Source organism: Eurosta solidaginis, chromosome 3, assembly GCF_040869045.1.
Source record: "Eurosta solidaginis isolate ZX-2024a chromosome 3, ASM4086904v1, whole genome shotgun sequence".
Classification (NCBI taxonomy): Eukaryota; Metazoa; Arthropoda; class Insecta; order Diptera; family Tephritidae; genus Eurosta; species Eurosta solidaginis.
Window position 1 is genome coordinate 247690797 of NC_090321.1, and position 24141 is coordinate 247714937.

General features: G+C 37.2%; 1 protein-coding gene and 1 pseudogene across 1 annotated transcript in view; one reads left to right on the top strand and one right to left on the bottom strand.

The window, feature by feature from the left end:
• Positions 1-24141, top strand: part of LOC137245334 (zinc finger HIT domain-containing protein 1) — a 216615-nt gene that overhangs the window by 162598 nt on the left and 29876 nt on the right. The window lies entirely within an intron of this gene.
• On the bottom strand, positions 6712-7350 carry LOC137246119 (putative nuclease HARBI1; annotated as a pseudogene).

A 24141-nucleotide genomic window follows, 5' to 3' on the forward strand; every position in this document is an offset into this window, starting at 1 on the left:
AGCGACGATCAAGTTATTGCAAATTTTAATTTATTTGCACAATTTTTCAAATCTAACTATTCCGCTGAAATAATTTCTTTGTCTAGTGAATACCCGTATGAACTTGACTCACTTAACGCAATTAATATTCCATCAATATCTCCAAAAGAGGTTCTTACATATTTAACTTCTTTGAAGGAATCTTATAAATACGGTCCTGATCTAATTCCCACATGTTTTCTTAAAAGATGTGCAGAACACATTTATCTGCCCCTAACTGATTTATTCAACATGTCCCTAAAACATGGAGTTTTTCCTTTCGCTTGGAAGGAATCTTTTCTAAGACCCCTCCACAAAAACGGCAGTAGGTCATGTGTAGAAAATTATCGAGGAATTGCAAAATTGTCTGCCATCCCAAAGGTGTTTGAAGCCATTGTTACTAATCAGCTAACATTTTCCATTTCTGCATTAATTGCAAACTCTCAACATGGATTCTGTAGAGGCAAATCTACCATTACCAACCTACTTGAATTCACAACGCATGTTTCTAATGGATTTAGAGAAAATCTTCACACCGATGTTATTTACACTGATTTCAGTAAAGCATTTGACAAAGTTTCCCATTCATTGCTTATCCAAAAGCTGGATCGACTTGGTTTCCAACCAGGTCTCACTCAGTGGATATCTTCTTATCTCTGCGGTAGAACGCAACAAGTAATTTTTAAAAATACTCTTTCAGAGGTCATTAATGTTCCCTCTGGCGTCCCACAGGGCAGTCATCTTGGTCCAATTCTGTTCTTGCTATTTATTAATGATATATGTACCATAATAAAATATTCCAAAATTTTAATGTATGCTGATGATGTAAAACTCTTTAGGTCTTATGAGTCTATTGAAGAACGTCCATTGCTTCAAGCGGATTTAAACTGCTTAGTTGCTTGGTGCAACGCGAATTCAATGCCGCTGAACATCAATAAATGTAAGTTCATGTGCCTCTCTCGGAGATCTTTGCCAGCAGCCTCTTACGTAATTGATAATTTTTGTTTTGCATCAGTAAATTATTTTGTTGACTTGGGAGTTACGATGGATGCTAAACTTAGTTTCAACCTTCATATTATGACTACTGCCAATAAGGCTATAGGTGTTCTATCATTCGTGAACGAAGTAAACTTCAATGTCCCATCACAAGTGTCAAGACATTACAAACCTCTTCTTTTGAGGCAGTGTAGAACTAACTTCGAATTAAATGAACCTTTCCGGTGTTTGTGTTATGATTTTAACTCTCACTCGAATTCATTTGATATAACGGATTCACTTTTTACTATAAGGAAAACTGTCCTATCCTATCTTAACTCGTAACAAAATAAAAATAAAAAAAAAATAAAAATCTTTATATGCTAAATCCTTAACTTATTTAACAATTTACTATATGTATAATTTTCTACTGTTATGTATTTAATACTCAGCTGATGATTTTTATTCTGTAGCTGAGCAGTTTTAGATCTCGACGCTTAACAAACCTCCGCCTATCAACAACTCGGCAAAAACAAAGCAAATCCGTGCGTCATGCGGATGCGCCCCTCGTGTCGGTTGGGCGGGCTTTGGAGGGTATTAATCCGTTGGGTTTATTATTATGGTTATTTTCCCTTATGTTGTCACCATAGCTCTCAACTGAGTATGTAATGTTCGGTTACACCCGAACTTAACCTTCCTTACTTGTTTATTATGTATTTATGCTTATTCTTCAAGTTGTTTGCTATACCCAGGAAGTTACTATCGTATTCAGATGTGAGAGGACTTTTTACTTGGTGGGAAAAATTCCCGCTGCCCGTGGCGTGTTATGTACACTTGTTGAACTAGTTCCTTCTTTCCTATTGAAAAGACATTGAAGGAGACTTTCGGCATTCCCGATGATGGCTGAGAACACGGATTTGAGGCTGATGAGGCAGAAGAATTCAACGTGAATACAATACAACGGTTACTTGAATCAGATGATGATTCAAGTAACCTTTTACAAATTCTCCTGCTTATTTGCATTCTATCCCTAATAATTGAGAGTCAGGTACATCTACAATAGCACTATGTTCACAATTAGATAACTCGCAGCCAGAAGAGCCATTGATAGTACAATCATCGTCACCCTTAGAACAAGAATTGACTGATGAATCTGAATGTGAAGATGAGTTATGGGGGAAGGATTTCTGGACATCCAGGCCAGATATCGATGGATCTGTTAAGGTGACAATAAAACCTCGGTATTTATTGAATAGGAGAGCACGTAGCGCATTTCAAAAAGTTTTTTAGTGATGAAGTCTTCGATTTGATTGTTATTCAGACAAACTTGTATGCGGAGCAGCAAAATATAAAAAATTGGCAGCCTGTTGACAAACACAGAATTAGTGCTTTTTTGAGCATTTTCGTTATAATGGGTTATCACATTCTTCACATATCGATTTATATTGGTCATCGGATCCTGGATTTCGTATGAATCAAATAGATGATGTTATGCCATTAAAACGTTTAAAAAAATTTTAGAGACTTTGCTTTGAACGATAATAGTCAACAACCAAGTAGAGAAGATGTAAATTTTGATAAATTATATAAAATTCGTCCTTTTATATCCTTACAATCATTTCAAAACAATGCCTTTAATTCCTCTTCCCAAAGTATCGATAAGAGCATGATACTATTCAAAGGAAGGTCCAGTTTGAAGCAGTACATCCCGCTAAAGCCCACAAAAAGGGGCTATAAAGTCCAAATAAGTTATTTGAAAGAGTCTACATTGGCCTCAACTGCCAGGACACCAATCCATCACAAGTAAATGTACTGACGTAATTGATTATCAAAAAGCAGTTTCTGGTAAAATTTTATGTTTGGTTTTAGAAAACTAGTGGATCTCTGATACATTACTTGGATTATGATACGTCGTCTAACCATTAAGCGGGAGTCATTGGTGCCGTATGTCGTATCGCTGTAGTCGTATCCCTAACGTAATCAGCTGTTTATCGTTACGTCGGTAAACCAAAAACCAATTGGTTGGCTACGATACGGTTACGACCTTAGCGGCACCAATAATCGATTGCATTGATTCCCATAAGGTTAGTCGAATCATCTGTTATAAGGTTACAGATACGGTTACCGATAAAGCACCAATGTCTGCAGCTTTATGCTCTTGACGGGTTTCTTTTAGTGGGGGAAATGTGAAAAGAGTATGTGGATCGGATTTGTGGATTGCATTCGCAGGCCAAATGCAACCGAATGAGTTGCGTCGACAATGCGATTTGTATAAAAAAATTAGTCGAATTTGGAATTTCCGACCAAAAACTTTAAATGTGATATAAGACACACTTCAGAAAAAAATTGCAAAAATCAATGTGAAATTAATACAATTTTAACTTAAAATTTATTGGGTTACAAAACTGCACACTAATAACGTTTTCTTTTCTGAAACCAATGCTTGCCCAAATAAATGGTAAAACCTTAATAGAGTTGCTTCTATCACTTAAAAGTGCCAACTTTTATCGTGCACAAAAAGAACATAAATGGCTACTCCGTGTATCAGCGGATTCTCTAAAGCGTGCTGTCAAGAAATAATAATAAAAAAACCAAATTTTCACAATTGTTGGAAAAAAATTATGCAGATGGAAAATTTTATGCATTTTATGGAAATGGACAAACAAAATGTTAGCCCATGAAGTGTTGAATCTTCACAGCGTAAGCATGAATAATAAATTTAAACTACAATTTCAAAGTTCCACTGGGTTTTCCTCTTTGCAGTGTGGTCAGAAGGTGAAACACGTCTCCTCCTCGATAGGTACGCCCAATACTTACCAGATATTGGCCCCCTGAAAACACTCAAGATAAAGATTTCAACAGAAATTGAAGGGAAAAGGCCGAAACAGTGGGAGGATCGCTATAAAAAGATCATCCCGCGAAAGAAAGCAGCTGTGAGGAACAACAACGCAACAGGAGCAAAAAGACAGAAAATAGATTTCGAAAGCGAGTTCGTTGAAATTTGTAAAATTGGTGACTCCTTTGCACCCGAAATGCAAATGAACAGCCATAAAGCTGTTGTTAAATGCAAGGAGGTTGTTAAATGCGAAACAAAGAAAAAAGTAAAACCAATCCAAGGCACACTGAAAAAATGGAGGCAGCGTATAAAATGCGAAGTTTACTAGAAAAAATACTGGAAAATAAAAGTAAATAGAAGTCCTAATTACAGCCATAGTTGTGCACAACTATGAGCACAGCACAAAGTTCCTAACCACATCACATTTTAAAAGACTGAATTCACTTTTTGTTTTGTTTAACAAAAGACTGCATTTACTTAATTTTTGTATTTATCTATTGAAATAAAAATCAAATGATTATTTACATATGTATGTTGTTGTACCAGTACTTCGGTCTGCTTCATCGGGAGCCGTACGGATATTAGTTTGTAAAATAAAATTTTACAGATCGAAGTTGCGATATAGTAACTCTCGTCTCTCTTGGTAGGTTGCTTTCTTTTGGCTATAGGTAGTTTATTAGATACTGTTTACTGACGGTTTCATTGTCTCACCCAATAGATGGCGTTCAGGAGTTATGAGAAGACATCCAGTCGCAGTTCTGAGTGTGGTATTATGGCAGGCTTGCAGCTTCTTTCATTGGGCGTCATCTAATGCAGGTGACCATATTGGCGACGTGTAGCACAGTACCGACTGGCTAATTGCCTTACATGTAGTCAGTAACGCTTCTTTGTCTTTCTCTTTAGAGGCCACACCAAAAATTTCGGTAACCACCCTACGTCACCCTTTGTTTAAACCTTCTGGGCTTAAATTGAGGGTTCCTAAATTGAACAGAGGCACGCCTGCCACTGAAATAATTTGCGGACCGCTTTTTAGACTTGCTGGGAAACCATGTACTAATGCCCGACTGGCTGGTGTCCTCTTTAAGACAAAGGCTGACATCACCGCTGCACAGGAAGCGCGATGGAAGTGGCATGCCCGATAGAGAGAGACAATAAGGTCTTGCCATGTCTACCACAGTGGCCCCTCACTAGGGTATGCATCTTGTCGTTGGTGTGAGGGCTTAGCCGAACTTCATAGCTCCCGACTATGAGGCGGAACAATTTAGGACTGGCATCTACGCTTTTTCGCCTCATAGGAGGGCGGCGAGATGTCGGTGACCAAGAACTGCCAACCTCCTAATCTAGGGTGTTATGGGGACCATGCCTATTGGATGATTTGCAGCCAGGGGATAAATTCGGCTGTATTCGAACGGAGCCTTCCCGATACCGGGTCACCTCGGAAAGTATTGATGGCCTTACCACAGTAAGGGGCGCTGCTGTGGCGGACGGTTCTTACCCCGTATATAATACTGGACCGCTGAGCCCGCCTTGTCGGGCAGGTGGTCGTACGACCAAGATGAGCGACTCATTGCCTAATTGTAATAAGGATGATGATAAGAGGAGGACTGAGTCGCAAGCCAAGGACAACAAATTCGCATTAAGCGGTTTGAGGTGGTGGATAAAGCGCAAATCCCCACGGTACCAAAAGTTAAAGTATGGATACCATGCGTGATGAAGTAGGATTATGGATGGTCTTAATTACATTAAATTACATACAGTCTTAACCAGATGGATCGGTTGAATGTTAAATTGCTGGAATATTACATCACAATGGGAACTGTACGAGGCCACGAAATCAGTGGGTAGAGGCACGCCGCAGGGAGGGGTGATATCACCTCTGCTTTGGACGCTGGTCATCAACCAACTGCTCAGGCGATATTGCTTACGGCTTACGCAGATGACGTTACAATCGTCATAAGTGGAAAGTGCCTTCCAACGATTAGCTCTTTGAAGGATCGGGCGTTTCGGGATATTTATACCTGGGCATCTAATGTCGGGTTGAAAGTCAACGCGGAGAAGACGGATATGGTCTTGGTTACAAAGAGGCATAAGGTCCCAAATTGGAGCAGGCCTAATTTAGGAGGGGTGACCCTGCAGGAGAAAGCTTGCACAAAATATCTAGGTATCATCCTAGACAGTAAGATGTCATTGAAGCTCAACGTGCAGGAGAGGATGAAGAAGGCCTCAACGGCACTTTCTGCATGTAAAAGAATGCTGGGGTGTACGTGGGGCTTATCGCCCTCTCTCATTGGGGTTTTACAGCGATTGTAAGCCCTATTCTATACTATGGAGTTCTTGTTTGGTGGAAAGCCACACAAAAAACAACCTACCTCAAAGAATTAGAGGGGGGTATGCAGACTATCAATGCTTAGCATTACCCGAGCCTTGAAAATAACCCCGACGGCTGCACTGTATGCCATTCTGCACATTCCACATATAGACCTGGTAGGAAAGAACATAGCTTTAACAACTACAACCAGGCTCGGTGCCTCGGGGCAGCTTCCTTTCGGCACCCGTATTTGGTAGCAGAGGAAGGGGGAGACCTTTACTAAGTTGGGAAAAAACTTGGGCTCCCTTGATGCTCCCAATTGGCGTCAGTTATAGCGAAATATGGATGACTGTTGCGAAACGGCCAACGCCGCCTAAGTGGCTAAACAACGCCAATGAATGATGACGAAGTAAACATTAAACTATTATGTCGATATCGTTCCAACGACCTGCCACACTAGGCCAGGACTGATCACGAAAAAAAAATCTAAATATTTAGTACAACGAATTTCGTAACACTCCGTAACATCTTTTATTTCTTTGAAATATTTATTAAAATAGTTATGTTTATGGTTTCACATGTTGGAAAAATTGTTTTTAATTTCATTCCGCTTTAGCTGCCCCAACTGAGTTAGCAACTGATCTCTTCTGTCATCCCCGTTTCTGGAAGAGGCGATCTCAGGTTCTACAATATGGTCGATATCAATGTCACAACTATCATTTATCGTTTTGCAAATGTTGTGAAGTGTGCAGGAAGCTATAATGAACTTCGCCAAGGTTTCGACATTGTGAAAATCTAGGCGCATTAGCTGGCGAAACCGAGATTTTAGGACACCAAACGTGTTTTAAATTTTTACGCGCGTTTGGCAAAATTTTAGATTGTACTTCTTCTCTGTTTCGCACATATTTCCATAATCTCGAAATGGTGTCAGTAAATATTCACGAAGAGGATAGGCAGAATCATCAAGTAAGTGGTATTTTGGTGCGCATGCATTTTGCAAGTCACTTCCAATGAACGATAATTTTAAAACCCGTGAGTCATGAATTTTACTTGGAATACCTGTGTACACGTCCAAAAAACGTAGGTTTGCATCGCAAATTCTTTGTAGGGTTATAGAAACAGAGTTGTGCCTGTTTGTATAAGTGGAACGGATTTTACCCTTAGGCTTTCTGGCGGTAATGCACGTACCATCTATGCAATCCAAAACGTAGAAGGTAAAATTTTAGATAATGTATTGATTAGGTAAATTTTTTTCCATGTATATACATGATCACATAGGCCGGGTCGATTTGTGGGGAGGCAAAAACATCGCCCATTGCTCTGTGAAAATCATATTCTAGGGATCAAATTAAGAAACTTTGCCGAAGGAACCATACCTCTAAAATGAATTCTGATGTCCCCAATTTGGGTCGAACTTTTGGTTAGGGGAAAATTTTGAAAAATCCCACTTTGACCCATTTAGAGTGCTCCAATCGAGTCCAAATGTATGACCGACCCCCACTAACTTTGGAGGCCCGACCCACCGATGCCAGTGGCACATCCCCTGGAACCCCCCTGGGGGTTCACCATACAAACATTTCAATAAATCTCCGGTTTTGCACTTTACATGAAAAAATCAGCTAAATTGCTATGTGGTAATAAGGCCAATTGGCCTTATGGCCGTTGACCTTATGTCACCACACCATCACATTAATGCATTGTCATCGAGCCTTGATAGGTGTGCAAAGTTGCAATCAAACTTATCGCCATTCAAAGTGGTGATAAGGCCAATTGACCTTATGGCCGTTGACCTTATCTCACCACACCATCACATTAATGCATTGTCATCAGTCCTTGATACGTGTGCAAAGTTTAAAATTTATCAGACTTCTAGAAACCGGTGAAAATTAAGCTCAAAGATTCGGTTACATACAGGCCAAGCTAATAAAAGCGTGCTAAAAATGAATTCACCTTAGTAATAGAAAAGAAATTAAGAAAAATTATTAGAAGTTAGCGTTTTTACAACCCTTTTAAAACCAAGGCATCACTGTGATGCATTTGCATGTCGTAAACATAGTTGTGTGGGTTTTTTATTCAACCGTTTTAAAAAATGAAGGTATCACTGTGACACAATTGCAGTGCGTAAAATTGCTTGTGTTGTTTTTTTCAAGCCACCACAAGACACAGCAGGTAGAATTGAAATTACCATTTCTTTCTTATTACCTCGTCTCGTAGACCATATATATATAACGCAACAGTTTTTGTGAATGCATTAAGTCGTTGTGAAGAACTCAAAGTGTGAAGTGCTAATTTCAGATAAAAAAATATTTCAAAAAAAATAATAAGTGAAGTGACCATTCCAAATCAAAAAGTTTACAATGAATCCACCATCCTCTACACCGCAAGATGAAGCAACTACATCAACAAGTATCGAAAACCCAATGAGTCATATACCCAAGCATTATGTTACTGTTTTTGGTGGGTCTACTGATTTAACTGATCTTAATTTACCAACCCATCTGGATATCTTGAGATATTATTTTTACTTAAGCGAACGTGCTAAAACAGAACAAAAAATGTTTTCCCATAAATCATTCACTATTCAAGTACAAGATAAGTTGATTGGAATTTGGGAAAAACTTGGTATGGAAATAATGCTGAAAAAAAGTGTATTTAATAAATTGAATAAATTGCTTGACAAGTATCAAGAGCAAATCAAGAGAAGAAACGATAGATAAAATTGATGAGAAGTATCATACTAGGATGGTAAAAGAACCTCATCCTGTTATTTTGAGAGAACCCAATTCTGAATTGATTGGTTACGTAAGACTGGTTCCTTCAGCAAAGTCTCTTATTTTGATCCCTAGAATACGATTTTCACAGAGCAATGAGCGATTTTTAAATCGACCCGCCCTATGATCACAGCATCAGCGCACTTCTCCGAATTTATGCGATTTGGGTTTGTAATGAAAAACTTGCTTTAAATAGATTTTACTGAGTATTTTTCTTCACTGTGTGAAAGTGCGCTGAAGTCTGACTATAGACGAATGTATCTATCGCTTCTTTTTCTTCTTCTTCTTTGGGAAATTTTATTGTTTCCGGCGCCACGTCTTCCACAAAAAAACTCAACACTTTACTAAAGGTTGAGTGAAGATTTGACAACGATACATCAAAAAGATTTGCCATTTCCCTAAAGGTTGTCTTATTAGCGCTGAACCTAAAGGATACAGATTCATTAAATCCCTGTATTATAAAATGTGTGGTAATACACTATGATCTGGGTTGACTGGTAATACTCGTCAATAAATATCCGGAGAGTTGTCAAAAGACGAGTTTTGAACTCAGTAATATTTACGAGCAAACCACTTGTGTTGGTTCGTGTACAACAAAATCATCAAAAATACTACAATCAAAATTATTTGAAAGAGTTTTTGATCATATATTTTTACATCAATTGATAGCGATGTCAAAACACATATTTTCGCACCTCTACAGTTATTTTTGGACTTCTATTAATAGTCGAGTATTACAGTATCCTAGCGTATTACAGTGTCATACCATAACAATTAAGGAAGTTTAAGTTCGGGTGTAACCGAACATTACATACTCAGCTGAGAGCTTTGGATACAAAATAAGGGAAAATAACCATTTAGCAAAATGAACCTAGGGTAACCATGGAATGTGTTTATATGACATGGGTTTCAGATGGAAGGTATGAAAGAGTATTTTAAAAGGGAGTGCGCCATAGTTCTATAGGTGGACGGAATTTCAGGATATCACCATAAAGGTGGACCAGGGGTGACTCTGGAATGTGTGTTGTACGATATGGGTATCATATGAAAGGTGTTAATGAGTATTTTAAAAGGGAGAGGGCCTTAGTTCTATAGGTGGACGCCTTTTCGAGATATCGCAATAAGGGTGGACCAGGGGTGACTCTAGAATGTGTTTTTACGATATGGTTATCAAATTAAAGATATTAATGAGGGTTTTAAAAGGGAGTGGGCCTTCGTTGTATATGTGAAGGCGTTTTCTAGATATCGACCAAATTGTGGACCAGGGTGACCCAGAACATCACCTGTCGGGTACCGCTGATTTATTCATATATATGTCAAACCACGAACAGTATTCCTGCCAAGATTTCAAGGGCTTTTGATTTCGCCCTGCAGAACTTTTTCATTTTCTTCTACTTAATATGGTAGGTGTCACACCCATTTTACAAAGTTTTTTGTGAAGTTATATTTTGCGTCAATAAACAAATCCAAATACCATGGTTCATCTCTTTTTTCATATTTGGGACAGACCTATGGCATTTTTTTATGTTTCGTAATTTTCGATTTCGAAAAAGTGGGAGTTGTCATAGTCGGATTTCTCCCATTTTTAATACCAAGATAAAGTGAGCTCAGATAAGTACATGAACTAAGTTCAGTAAAGATATATCGATTTTTGCTCAAGTTATCGTGTTAACCGCCGAGGGAAGGGCAGACGGACGACTGTGTACAAAAACTGGGCGTGGCTTTAACCGATTTCGCCCATTTTAACAGAAAACAGTTATCGTCTAAGAATCTGTGCCCCTACCAAATTTCACAAGGATTGGTAAATTTTTGTTCGACTTATGGCATTAAAAGTATTCTAGACGAATTAAATGAAAAAGGGCGGAGCCACGCCCATTTTGAAATTGTCTTTTATTTTTGTATTTTGTTGCACCATATCATTATTGGAGTTGAATGTTGACTTAATTTACTTATATACTGTAAAGGTATTAAATTTTTGGTTAAAATTTGACTTAAAAAAAAATTTTTTTTTTAAGTGCGCGTGTTCGTCATCCGATTTTGCTAATTTTTATTTAGCACACATATAGTAATAGGAGGAACGTGCTTGCCAAATTTCATAATGATATCTTCAACGACTAAATTAAAGCTTGCAAAACTTTTAAATTTCCTTCTTTTAAAAGTGGGTGGTGTTACACCCATTGTCCAAAGTTTTACTAATTTTCTATTTTGCGTCATAAGGTCAACGCATCTACCAAGTTTCATCGCTTTATCCGTTTTTGGTAATGAATTACCGCACTTTTTCGGGTTTTAGAAATTTTCGATATCGAAAAAGTGGGCGTGGTTGTAGTCCGATTTGGTTTATTTTAAATAGCGATCTGAGATGAGCGCCTAGGAACTACATACCAAATTTCATCAAGATACCTCAAAATTTACTCTAGTTATCGTGTTTACGGACGGACGAACGGACGGACGGACATGGCTAAATGAATTTCTTTTTTCGCTTTGATATATAGAAGTATATATCTATCTCGATTAGTTTATGCCGTTACGGATTACCGTTATGCGAACAAAGCTAATATACTTTGTGAACTCTGCTCAGCTGAGTATAAAAAGGAAAGCATATGGGCTTCTGCCGTTGATTGCGGTCTACCTCCCTGGTAGCTCCTGACCGTATAAAATCTGCCGGAAGAATAGGTTGCCACCAGATATTCTGCACTTCCACGTGAAATGCGGAAGTTGTTTTTGAACTACAAAAATATAATTAATGGATATGAATACATACATATGCTTTCTTGGCCAAATTGAGACACTTACCTCCAAATCAGTGTAGGAATGCACAACTCTTTCTATGAAGTATTTTACTTTTGGATGAGCGCATCTATCAACGAGTGCGGTTTCCATTTCTTCATCAGTCCATAAATTCGTTTAAAAACTCATTAGCAATTATTACTTCCATATTTAGTTTGCCGCTTTTTAAAAAATTATGAAAATAAATTGTGACGATCAGCTGTTTTAGCAGAGTTGCACTGCCACACTGTCATTTTATGCAGGGTAAAAGTGTAACGCTTTTGCGTTGCAAGCAGGCAACAATTTTCACAAAAGAACGAAATAATACGTAAAGGCGTTGTCTGCTTTTTAGAATAGAACAAAATGTATTTACAACCCTTGAGCGGCGTGCAAAAAGCGTAACACTTTTGACAGAAAAGAAAACGATATAACATAAAAATAAAATAAAACAAGTAAGGACTGGACTGTCTTCGGCTATGTCGAAGACCTCATACCTTTCATGAATGGGACTGAACTATAATCTTATCCCGTTCGTAATCTCCAAATAATAGGATGTATAAGATAGGAAATATATAGTGAACAGATGTACATACCTAAACGATTTTTAAGATAAATAAAAAATAAACAAGTAAGGAAGGCTAAGTTCGGGTGTAACCGAACATTACATACTCAGTTGAGAGCGGTGGAGACAAAATAAGGGAAAATCACCATGTAGGAAAAAGAACCTAGGGTAACCCTGGAATGTGTTTGTATGACATGTGTATCAAATGGAAGGTATTAAAGAGTATTTTAATAGGGAGTGGGCCATAGTTCTATAGATGGACGCCATTTAGGGATCTCGCCATAAAGGTGGACCAGGCCTGACTCTAGAATTTGTTTGTACGATATGTGTATCAAATGAAATGTGTTAATGATAATTTTAAAAGGGAGTGGGCCTAAGTTCTATAGGTGGACGCCTTTTCGAGATATCGCCATAAAGGTGGACCAGGGGTGACTCTAGAATTTGTTTGTACGATATGGGTATCAACTGAAAGGTGTTAATGAGTATTTTAAAAGCTCGTGGGTCTTAGTTCTATATGTGGATGCCTTTTCGAGATATCGCCATAAAAGTGGACCAGTGGTGACTCTGGAATGCGTTTGTACGATATGTGTATGAAATGAAAGGTGTTAATGAGTATTTTAAAAGGGTGTGGGCCTAAGTTCTATAGGTGGACGCCTTTTCGAGATATCGCCATAAAGATGGACCAGGGGTGACTCTAGAATTTGTTTATACGATATGGGTATCAAATGAAAGGTGTTAATGAGTATTTTAAAAGGTCGTGAAACTTAGTTCTATAGGTGGACGCCTTTTCGAGATGTCGCCATAAAAGTGGACCAGGGGTGACTCTAGAATGCGTTTGTACGATATGGGTATCAAATGAAAGGTATTAATGAGTATTTTAAAAGGGAGTGGGCCTTAGTTCTATGGGTGGACGCCTTTTCGGGATATCGCCATAAACGTGGACCAGGGGTGACTCTAGAATTTTTTTGTACGATATGGGTATCAAATGAAAGGTGTTAATGAGTATTTTAAAAGGGAGTGGGCCTTAGTTCTATGGGTGGACGCCTTTTCGGGATATCGCCATAAACGTGGACCAGGGGTGACTCTAGAATTTTTTTGTACGATATGGGTATCAAATGAAAGGTGTTAATGAGTATTTTAAAAGGCAGTGGGCCTTAGTTCTATAGGTGGACGTCTTTTCGAGATATCGCCATAAAGGTGGGCCAGGGGTGACTCTAGAATTTTTTTGTACGATATGGGTATCAAATTAAAGGTATCAATGGGGATTTTAAAAGGGAGTGGTGGTAGTTGTATATGTGAAGGCGTTTTCCAGATATCGACCAAAATGTGGACCAGGGTGACCCAGAACATCATCTGTCGGGTACCGCTAATTTATTTATATATGTAATACCACGAACAGTATTCCTTCCAAGAATCCAAGGGCTTTTGATCTCGCCCTGCAGAACTTTTTCTTTTTCTTTTACTTAATATGGAAGGTGCCACACCCATTTTACAAAGTTTTTATCTAAAGTTATATTTTGCGTCAATAAACCAATCCAATTACCATGTTTCATCTCTTTTTTCGTATTTGGTATATAATTATGGCATTTTTTTCATTTTTCGTAACTTTCGATATCGAAACTGTGGGCGTGATCATAGTCGGATTTCGGCCATTTTTTACACCAATACAAATGAGTTCAGATAAGTTCGTGAACTGAGTTTTGTAAAGATATATCGATTTTTGCTCAAGTTATCGTGTTAACGGCCGAGCGGAAGGACAGACGGTCGAATGTGTAAAAAAATGGGCGTGGCTTCAACCGATTTCGTCCTTTTTCACAGAAAACAGTTATCGTCCTAGAATCTAAGCCTCTACCAAATTTCACAAGGATTGGTAAATTTTTGTTCGACTTATGGCATTAAAAGTATCCATTTTGAAATGTTCTTTTATTTTTGTATTTTGTTGCACGATATCATTACTGGAGTTGAATGTTGACATAATTTACTTATATACTGTAAAGATATTAACTTTTCTTTTAAAATTTGACTTTAAAAATTTTTTTTAAAAAAGTGGGCGTGGTCGTTCTCCGATTTTACAAATTTTTATTAAGCATACATATAGTAATAAGAGTAACGTTCCTGCCAAATTTCATCATGATATCTTCAACGGCTGCCAAATTACAGCTTGAAAAACTTTTAAATTACCTTCTTTTAAAGTGGGCGGTGCCACTCCCATTATCCAAAATTTTACTAATTTTCTATTCTGTGTCATAATTTCAACTCACTTACCAAGTTTCATCGCTTAATCCGTATTTGGTAATGAATTATCGCACTTTTTCGATTTTTCGAAGTTTTCGATATCGAAAAAGTGGGCGTGGTTATAGTCTGATATCTTTCATTTTAAATAGCAAACTGAGATGAGTGCCCAGGAACCTACATACCAAATTTCATCAAGATACCTCAAAATTTACTCAAGTTATCGAGTTAACGGACAGACGGACGGACATGTCTCAATCAAATGTTTTTTCGATCCTGATGATTTTGATATATGGAAGTCTATATCTATCTCGATTCCTTTATACCTGTACAACCAACCGTTATCCAATCAAAGTTAATATACTCTGTGAGCTCTGCTCAACTGAGTATAAAAATGGCAAAAACTATCGATGGCTGAACGATCGATTGTATGGGATATATATTATATATAGCTCCGATCGGAATGATTTTTTCATGAAATCTTCTATGATATATTAGAATAAATATCACCAAGTTTAACGTTTTTATATTGGAAATTAAGGGAGAAATGGCAAAAATCTTTCTATCTGAACGATCGGTTGTATGGGCTCTATATTATATATAGCTCCGATCGAAATGATTTTTTCATGAAATCTTCTATGATATATTAGAATAAATATCACCAAGTTTAACGTTTTTATATTGGAAATTAAGGGAGAAATGGCAAAAATCTTTCTATCTGAACGATCGGTTGTATGGGATATATATTATATATAGCTCTGATCGAAATGATTTTTTCATGAAATATTCTATGATATATTAGAATAAATATCACCAAGTTTAACGTTTTTATATTGGAAATTAAGGGAGAAATGGCAAAAATCTTTCTATCTGAACGATCTGTTGTATGGGATATATATTATATATAGCTCTGATCGAAATGATTTTTTCATGAAATATTCTATTATATATTAGAATAAATATCACCAAGTTTAACGTTTTTATATTGGAAATTAAGGGAGAAATGGCAAAAATCTTTCTATCTGAACGATCGGTTGTATGGGATATATATTATATATAGCTCTGATCGAAATGATTTTTTCATGAAATATTCTATGATATATTAGAATAAATATCACCAAGTTTAACGTTTTTATATTGGAAATTAAGGGAGAAATGGCAAAAATCTTTCTATCTGAACGATCGGTTTTATGGGATAGGTATATACTATATACATATAGCTCCGATCAAAGTGATTTTTTCAGGAAATCTATGATATATTAGAATAAATATCACCAAGTTTAACGTTTTTATATTGGAAATTAAGGGAGAAATGGCAAAAATCTTTCTATCTGAACGATCTGTTGTATGGGATATATATTATATATAGCTCTGATCGAAATGATTTTTTCATGAAATATTCTATTATATATTAGAATAAATATCACCAAGTTTAACGTTTTTATATTGGAAATTAAGGGAGAAATGGCAAAAAACTTTCTATCTGAACGATCGGTTGTATGGGATATATATTATATATAGCTCTGATCGAAATGATTTTTTCATGAAATATTCTATGATATATTAGAATAAATATCACCAAGTTTAACGTTTTTATATTGGAAATTAAGGGAGAAATGGCAAAAATCTTTCTATCTGAACGATCGGTTTTATGGGATAGGTATATACTATATACATATAGCTCCGATCAAAGTGATTTTTTCAGGAAATCTATGATATATTAGAATAAATATCACCAAGTTTAACGTTTTTATATTGGAAATTAAGGGAGAAATGGCTAAAAATCTTTCTATCTGAACGATCGGTTGTATGGGCTCTATATTATATATAGCTCCGATCGAAATGATTTTTCCATGAAATCGTCTATGATATATTAGAATAAATATCACCAAGTTTAACGTTTTTATATTGGAAATTAAGGGAGAAATGGCCAAAAATCTTTCTATCTGAACGATCGGTTTTATGGGATAGGTATATACTATATACATATAGCTCCGATCAAAGTGATTTTTTCAGGAAATCTATGATATATTAGAATAAATATCACCAAGTTTAACGTTTTTATATTGGAAATTAAGGGAGAAATGGCTAAAAATCTTTCTATCTGAACGATCGGTTGTATGGGCTCTATATTATATATAGCTCCGATCGAAATGATTTTTTCATGAAATCTTCTATGATATATTAGAATAAATATCACCAAGTTTAACGTTTTTATATTGGAAATTAAGGGAGAAATGGCCAAAAATCTTTCTATCTGAACGATCGGTTTTATGGGATAGGTATATACTATATACATATAGCTCCGATCAAAGTGATTTTTTCAGGAAATCTATGATATATTAGAATAAATATCACCAAGTTTAACGTTTTTATATTGGAAATTAAGGGAGAAATGGCTAAAAATATTTCTATCTGAACGATCGGTTGTATGGTCTCTATATTATATATAGCTCCGATCGAAATGATTTTTTCATGAAATCTTCTATGATATATTAGAATAAATATCACCAAGTTTAACGTTTTTATATTGGAAATTAAGGGAGAAATGGCCAAAAATCTTTCTATCTGAACGATCGGTTTTATGGGATAGGTATATACTATATACATATAGCTCCGATCAAAGTGATTTTTTCAGGAAATCTATGATATATTAGAATAAATATCACCAAGTTTAACGTTTTTATATTGGAAATTAAGGGAGAAATGGCTAAAAATCTTTCTATCTGAACGATCGGTTGTATGGGCTCTATATTATATATAGCTCCGATCGAAATGATTTTTTCATAAAATCTTCTATGATATATTAGAATAAATATCACCAAGTTTAACGTTTTTATATTGGAAATTAAGGGAGAAATGGCCAAAAATCTTTCTATCTGAACGATCGGTTTTATGGGATAGGTATATACTATATACATATAGCTCCGATCAAAGTGATTTTTTCAGGAAATCTATGATATATTAGAATAAATATCACCAAGTTTAACGTTTTTATATTGGAAATTAAGGGAGAAATGGCTAAAAATCTTTCTATCTGAACGATCGGTTGTATGGGCTCTATATTATATATAGCTCCGATCGAAATGATTTTTTCATGAAATCTTCTATGATATATTAGAATAAATATCACCAAGTTTAACGTTTTTATATTGGAAATTAAGGGAGAAATGGCCAAAAATCTTTCTATCTGAACGATCGGTTTTATGGGATAGGTATATACTATATACATATAGCTCCGATCAAAGTGATTTTTTCAGGAAATCTATGATATATTAGAATAAATATCACCAAGTTTAACGTTTTTATATTGGAAATTAAGGGAGAAATGGCTAAAAATCTTTCTATCTGAACGATCGGTTGTATGGGCTCTATATTATATATAGCTCCGATCGAAATGATTTTTTCATGAAATCTTCTATGATATATTAGAATAAATATCACCAAGTTTAACGTTTTTATATTGGAAATTAAGGGAGAAATGGCAAAAATCTTTCTATCTGAACGATCTGTTGTATGGGATATATATTATATATAGCTCTGATCGAAATGATTTTTTCATGAAATATTCTATTATATATTAGAATAAATATCACCAAGTTTAACGTTTTTATATTGGAAATTAAGGGAGAAATGGCTAAAAATCTTTCTATCTGAACGATCGGTTGTATGGGCTCTATATTATATATAGCTCCGATCGAAATTATTTTTTCATGAAATCGTCTATGATATTTTAGAATAAATATCACCAAGTTTAACGTTTTTATATTGGAAATTAAGGGAGAAATTGCCAAAAATCTTTCTATCTGAACGATCGGTTGTATCGGATATATACTATATATAGCTCCGATCAAAGTGAGTTTTTCAGGATATCTTCTATGATATATTAGAATATATATCACCGAGTTTCACGTTTATACTTTCTAAATTGCGGCAGAAATGACCAAAATCGTCTTATCTGAACGATCGGTTGTATGGGATCCTACCGGATCCAACAAATGTCTTATATAATACAAAAATGCATCCTTGTGCCAAATTTCATTGAGATATCTCAAAATTTTAGGGACTAGTTTGCGTTCAAACAGACAGACGGACGGACAGACGGGCATGGCTATATCAACTCAGTTCGTCGCCCTGATCAATTCGGTATACTTAATGGTGAGTCTATCTTTTATATTTCTCAACGTTACAAACATCGGACCAAAGTTAATATACCATTTCATGTTCATGAAAGGTATACAAATTTTAAGCACTTCCTTTATATAAATGGACAAAAATCAGCGAAAAATTTCTCCTTATATAAAGACATATTCTTGCTAAACTTTGATATTTAAATTTTGGCATAGAAATTGCAAAAATATTTATGAGAAGTAAAATTATAAAAGTGGAGCGCAATTGATTGACTAATAATATTTACTTTCCTACCAACTTTCCAATCCAAGTAATGTGCGCTCCACTTTTATATTTTTTTTTCTCAGAAATATTTTTGCGATTTCTTTGTCAAAATTTAAAAATCAAAGTTTAACAAGAATATGTCTTTATATAAGTAGATATTTTTCGCTGATTTATGTCCATTTATATAAAGGAAGTGCTTAACATTTTTTCATTTTATTTTTATTTTCTCCTTTTCTTACATTTTCTCGGTGCCTTAACCTATCTGTTAAGTTTTACGCTTGTAGCTCAATGAGAACTTATGTACATAAAATCAATCCCAAAATTCCCTCCGTTCCGTTTGATTTTTCTAAATATCACAGTCCGTGCGCCCCTAGCGAAACTTTTTGTATTGTGTCATCGGCTGTCATCGACCTCTGAATTAAGCTCTAAATTTTTAGCCTCTAGCTCATCGAGAAGTTACTTAAAATCCGGCTTTAAATTTCCAAATTATTATCTAATTTTTTCGATCCGTGCGTCACCTTACGGAATTTTTTTCTCCTTTTGTTCCTTTGTCACTGTGTCTTAACCTCTCTCTGAGGTTTCATGTTTGTAGCTCAATGAGAAGATACTTTAAAATCTATCTCAAAACACCAAATTTCTAAATTCTTATCTAAATATTTCGATCCGTGCGCCACCTAATGGAATTTTTTTCTCTTTTTCTTAAATTTTCTCGGAGTCTTATCCTTTCTGTGAAGTTTTACAATTGTAGCTCAATGAGAACTTACATAAAAATCAATCCTAAAATTCCCTCCGTTTCGTACGATTTTTCTAAATATCTAATCCGTGCACCCCTAGCGAATCTTTTTGTATCGTGTAATCGGCTGTCATCGACCTCTGAATTAAGTTTGAAAATTCAAGTCTCTAGCTCATCGAGAAGTTACTAAAAACCTGGTTTGAAAATTTTAAAATTATTATCTAATTATGTCAATCCACCTCTCGGATTTTTTTGCATTGTCACGGTGTTCTAATCTATGTGTAAAGTTTCACGTTTGTAGCTCAATGAGAAGTTACTTAAAAATCGATTGCAAGATTTGCATGAAAAGCGGACAAACATTCAACCGACCTAATATAAAGGAAGTAAAAATTTGGAAAACTCAAAATAAAAAGTTCGAAATTTCTGTAAAATTTTCTGGAATCTTTTTTTGAAAACGTATTTGAGATGAGTTGATGAGTCCAGTTAGAAAACTCAAAGTTGTTTGCTCCTAAACTTCCGAAAATAAAATAAAATTCAGTTGATAAAAATTGCCACTGCTATTTCTTATTTCTCAGCTGTACCTACATAAATAACTATATACAGAGTTTTATATGGTGATATATACTATATCAATCTTCATGCATATCACTATAAAAATATGTGTATACAAATATGTATATACTTATTTTTATATGTACGCATGATAGCATGACTATCCTTTTAAAGTAAGTATGCACAAAAAAAAGAAAAAAATATTGCAGATTCATATAAACATGCATTATTCATGTGAAACTTGAGAACTTTTTTACCCAATAAAAACTTATCAAATGCATAATTCAAGTAGTGACAGGAAATGTGCAGATATGAGCTTATTTGATGTAAATAATGGATGCAATATATTCAAAGAAATGGGTGTCTTTGATAAGGATGTCTCGCCTTGCACACACCGGCGTCATTCCAAAACGTCGACTCGTTGGTGCTTGCACCCTCCCCCATATTGGGGTGGTGACACCTGGAAACGCTTCGGCGGCGACCCTTTTCTCCTCCCTATAACCAGATTTTCCTTCTTCTCCCAGCTCCCATCTGTACCCCTTCCCTCGCTCAGGCAAAGAGTCACATCCTTAATAAGGTGCCCATGTTTTGTCAACAAATAGGCGGATCTAGAGAGGACAACTCGATAAAACTTGTAATTCCGAGTATCATCCGAACCGTGCTCATGGGATGAATGGCACTACGTTAGTATGCCTTATAACGGTGGCCTCCAAATACCGGCGCCCTCTAGTTGTAACTAGTCTTGCTGGGATATTGGGGGCTATGTCTCAGCTGACCTACCTCCCCCCATACTCGTGGGTTTATTTATGGATAAAAATAATACTCAAATGGAGCTGAACAGCTCCCAATAGATCTGGTCGTTTGCGACCTTTCGGTGCAACCCCAATCAGCTGTCCCCACAGATATATCGGGGCCGAATAGTCCCCTGCATGACGTGGAGATTCCAGATATGAAGACTCTGTAGAATGCAAATCCGGTAGAGTCACAATCTACAATCTCACCGGAGGATGAACAGATGCTTATTGCCCCTCCGGCGAAAAGTGATCAGTCTGGCGAAACTGTAGAGCGCGATGGCCTAGGTGGTGCTGCTTGTAAGTGCCTTAGGCGACTTCTGGACAGAGGGAGCAAGAAAGGGCGAGGACGAATGACTGAAGCCGTTATGTCGCGTAACAATAAGGCAAGGAAGGCTACACGTGGCGACCGCGATTAGTGTCTCCCCTCCCAATTAAAGCCCAAAAGCCAAGACGTCTGAAATGTCTTCAGGTAAACCTTCACCAAGCCAAGGCAGTTTTAGATGTCCTACTTTAAAAATTTGCCGAGGAAAGTCTGGGGATAGCCTTCATCCAGAAGCCCTGGATTCTACACCGTGCCGTAAAAGGCCCACTAAGGGCGATGCTTTTAAGCAACAAACTAGTGTTTCTTCTACTGTTACAGTTCATCACGGCTGATCTGGTCGCAGTATGGGCAAAAATTCCAACCCCAAGAGGCGAACAAGAGGCAATTTTGGTATCTGCATACTTTCCGGGTGAAGAAGAAACGGCACCAACAACTGAAGTGAAAGCCCTCATCAAATACTGTCAGTGGTATACCATGGATCCTCTGCTGTGACGCAAAATCCCATCACAAAATTTTGGGGCAGCACGAACATCAACAATGGGGGTGAGTGCCTCCTTGAGTTTATTAGTAGTAACAATATAAGTATTATCAACCGAGGCAATGAACCCACCTTTGTAAATGCTATTAGAGGGGAAGTTTTAGATATTACTCTGTGCAGCCATAATAAGGCCAGCACCGTCACAAGTGGCATGTTTCAGGGGAGGAGTCAATGTCGGACCTCAAACACATTGTATTCGGAATTGGGCACTTTCCTGAACACACGCCAGCTTTTAGAAATCCCAGGAAAACGAGGAAAACGAAATGGGAACTTTTCCGTTTCATTATTGAGGAAGCTGGAAACAGCTTACAGCGACCCATAACCACCGTGCAGGAGCTTGAGAAGGAAGCCGAACAGCTCCACTCCGACATTAAAACAGCTTTCAATGAGAGTTGCCCCTAAGTAAAGATACGTACGCAACGCGATGTGCCTTGGTGGAATAAAGGCTTGGGCAGCTAAGATGCCAGGCTAGGAAGCTGTTTAATAGAGCGAGAGCTGCGGGAGACTTGGGCTCGTAAAAGTCGGTCTAACATCTTACAATAAAGAACTTAGGAAATCTAAAAGGGCTACCTGGAGAGAACACTGTGAGAAGATTAATGATCTTCCAGCAGCGGTTCGACTACAAAAACCCCTTTCTAGAGATCACAGAAATGTAATTGGCACTTTGCAAAAAAAAAACACAGAAGGGAGCTACACCAAGCGGCCGGAAGGGACATATAAACTCTTACTTAAAACTCACTTTCCAAACTACACAATAGGCTATCAATCACTACCTGTAATGGCAGATTTGGCGACTATCAGCGGTAATGAAAAATGCTTATCAATAAAGCTCACCACTGCCAGTGCAATGGGAGATTAGAGTGAGAGTAAGATTCGGATTTGGTTTGGGAATGAGAGGGAATTTACATTGACAAGGGAGTGAAGATAAAGGGTAAAAGGAAAGGAATAGGAAGACGAAATTGATAAAAAAGTAGTAAAGTTGTAGTCTGTTCGATGATATAGAGAGTGATAGAGGGAAGTCCAATTTTCAAATACTAGAGCACGACGACGTCTGCCGGGTCCGCTAGTACACTGATACAAGTTTGAGCGTAAATATGAAACTTTTTTGTTCTACATATATGACCAAAACGAATTTGGTTTCAGATTAAGATTATACTTCAAGGAATGCTCCTTTTTTAGCCAGCTCGTCTGCTTTTTCATTCCCATCCATTCCCATATACCCTGGGATCCAATATAGATGTATGCTTCTCCCTGTACCGATTCCCTCCAGAGATTGCTTACAATCTAACACGCATTTAGATGCTGCTATGCGAGATTATTGCCCTAATTTCTGCTTGACTGTCAATATAAAAGTTGAAACAGTTGCAGCTTAAGCTATTATCTTCCAGTGATTCTACAGCTTTAGTTACGGCTAATGTTTCCGCGTGAAAAAGCTACAGTAATCCGACAACCTGTAGGATCTGTTTATTTCAGGATCAGCACCGTATATCGCAGACCCTACTCCTTCCACTACTTTCGAACCATCTGTGTACACATGTATCGCCTCGTCCGCTATTTGAGCACCCCTGGGCCAACCGTACACCTCTATTGTGGCCTTGAGTTCTCCCTCGAAGCGCAGATAGGGAATAAGGTAGTACGTTCGTCTTGTGATTGAGGGCGCAATACTACTATGGCAGTATGGTCGGCGCTCAAGCTGCCCCGAGACACCGAGCCTGGTTGCAGTTGTTAACGCTATGTTCTTTGCTACCAGGTTCACAGGTGGCATCTGCAGAATGGCATACAGTGCAGCCGTCGGGGTTGTTTTCAGGCCTCCCGTAATGCTGAGTATTGATAGTCTGCATACCCCCTCTAATTTTTGGAGTTAGGTTGTTTTTTGTGTGGCTTTCCACTAAACAAGAACTCCATAGTATAGAACAGGGCTTACAATCGCTGTAAAGACCCAATGAGAAAGAAAGGGTGATAAGCCCCACGTACACCCCAGCATTCTTTTACATGCATAAAGTGCCGTTGATGCCTTCTTCACTCTCTCCTGCACGTTGAGCTTCCATGACAGCCTACTGTCTAGGATGATTTCTAGATATTTTGTGCAAGGTTTCTCCTGTAGGGTCACCTCCCCTAACTTAGGCCTCGTCCAATTTGGGACCTTGTACCGCTTTGTAAACAAGACCATATCCGTCTTATCCGCGTTGACTTTCAACCCAACATTAGATGCCCAGTTATGAATATCAAGCGCTCGATCCATCAAAGATGTAATCGTTGGAAAGCACTTTCCACTTATCACAATTGCAACGTCATCTGCGTAAGCCGTAAGTTTTACGGGCCCCTCATCGAATCGCCTG